A 1981-nucleotide genomic window follows, 5' to 3' on the forward strand; every position below is an offset into this window, starting at 1 on the left:
CATGAACATTGGGAGGACATAAAAACAAATTAAAGGGAATTAACAGAGTCAGACTCTCAGCTTAGTTGTACGAGGAGTATGGAGAAGGAACATTTATAATCCAAAAACCTTTAAAATATACATAGAAAAATGAATTTGGGGCAGGGGAGATGGGTCAGTAGGTGAAAGCATTTGATGAGACAACCTGAGTTCCATCCCCAGATCCATTGGTGAAAGGAGAAAACTGAATTCCACAAGTTGTCCTATGACCTACACACATACTCTGTGGTATACTCATGCCCACAATGACCTATGCACAATAATTAAAAACTAAAATTTAAGTACTAATATAAACAATACCAAAGGATGTATGGCATTCATTAAGATGCCACTGCATAGGTCAAGCATAGTGTAAAGTATCTTTCCTTTCCCTTTATGCCTGTTTGTGTGTACCTGGTGGATAAAGGATTAACTCTTACTTAGAAAACTTTAAAAAAAGTCTTTTTGATAGGAATTTTAGTACTCATTTTGGCAACATATATACTAAAGTTGAAACAATATAGAGAAAATTAACATGGCCCCTGTACAATCATGATACAGAAGTTCATAAAGTATTCCATATTTTAAAATAATTAAAATAGGGGCCTGGAGAGATGGCTCAGAGAGGTTAAGAGCACTGACTGCTCTTCCAGAGGACCCAGATAAAATTCTCAGCACCCACATAGCAGCTCACAACTGTGTAACTCCAAGATCTGACACCCTCACACATACATGCAGGCAAAACACCAATGCAAATAAAAGAAAAATAAATTTAAAACATTAAAATAGATATTTGAAAATGGCTAAGACGACGCTGGGGGTATATTTCAGTTGGTAAAATGCTTATCTAGAATGTGGGAAGCCCTAGGGTCAATCCCCAGCACCTGGTAGCACTTACCCCTAATCAAAGCTCTCAAGAGGTGGAGGCAGAAGAATGAAGGTCAGCCTCAGCTAGCCAGTGAGTTAAAAGGCAGCCTGGGTTTCCCAAGACCCTGTCTCTATAAACATCAGACAAAATGAAGAACATGCACTTTTGACCCTGCCTTATGATTTTAAGAATTTTTTTAAAAATCATGTTGAGGACTGGAGAGTCAGCTCAGCAGTTAAAAGTCCTTGCTCTTTCAGAGGACCCAGGTTTGACTCCCAGCACCCACATGGTAACTCACAAACTTCTGTAATTCCAGTTCCAGAAGATCCAGTGCCATCTTCTTCTTCTGGCCTCCTTGAGTGCAAAGCATGCCCACACTGTGCACAGAGGTACATGCAGGCAGAAAACTCATACACATAAAATGAAGTAACCAGCCAGGTGGTGGTGGCACATGACTTTAATCCCAGCACTTGGAAGGCAGAGGCAGGTAGATCTCTGAGTTCAAGGCCAGCCTGGTTGGTCTACAGAACGAGGTCCAGGGCAGCTAGGGCTACAAAGAGAAACCCTGCTCCAAAAACAAGGGGGAAAAAAGCCTTTTTAAAAAATCATGTTTATAATACTGTTATTTTGCCTGTTATTTGTGACAAATTCCTAATATATATATATATATATATATAATAGACAGTTAAGTTGTGAAACCTCACGTACCAGGTTTGACAATTACAAAGTCATAGAATATTTTGTGTCATCTGTACTTCCACACATTTCTTCTCCACATTATTTTACATGGTTATATATCCTATTAGTTCACATACTAATGATTTAGCATGTTATTTTACGTCAAAAGCAGCATACTTACTTGTTTATCTAAAGGTAGATGTCACTTTGTAGCTCAAAGCTGACCCAGAACACACATGAGCCTCCTACCTCAGTCAGACTCCCTAGTGCTGGGATTAAAATTATTTGTCATTACACGTATTAGCTCTTTAAAAAAAAAAAGTGAAAAGAAAACCATTATACCTTTATAGTGCCTAAAAGGTTAACAGTAATTCCTTAAGGAAAATCTGAATTGCTCTTTGTTCTTTGCCTCACTAA

The 1981-nt window shown here is 38.3% G+C and overlaps 1 non-coding gene across 1 annotated transcript; it reads left to right on the forward strand.

The window, feature by feature from the left end:
• The first annotated feature begins 498 nt into the window (after positions 1-498).
• LOC114691614 lies at positions 499-605 on the forward strand. The gene has a single exon (XR_003734227.1). It is a non-coding gene; the product is annotated as a U6 spliceosomal RNA (small nuclear RNA).
• The last annotated feature ends 1376 nt before the right edge of the window (positions 606-1981 follow it).

This window comes from Peromyscus leucopus, chromosome 8b (assembly GCF_004664715.2).
Source record: "Peromyscus leucopus breed LL Stock chromosome 8b, UCI_PerLeu_2.1, whole genome shotgun sequence".
Lineage (NCBI taxonomy): Eukaryota > Metazoa > Chordata > Mammalia > Rodentia > Cricetidae > Peromyscus > Peromyscus leucopus.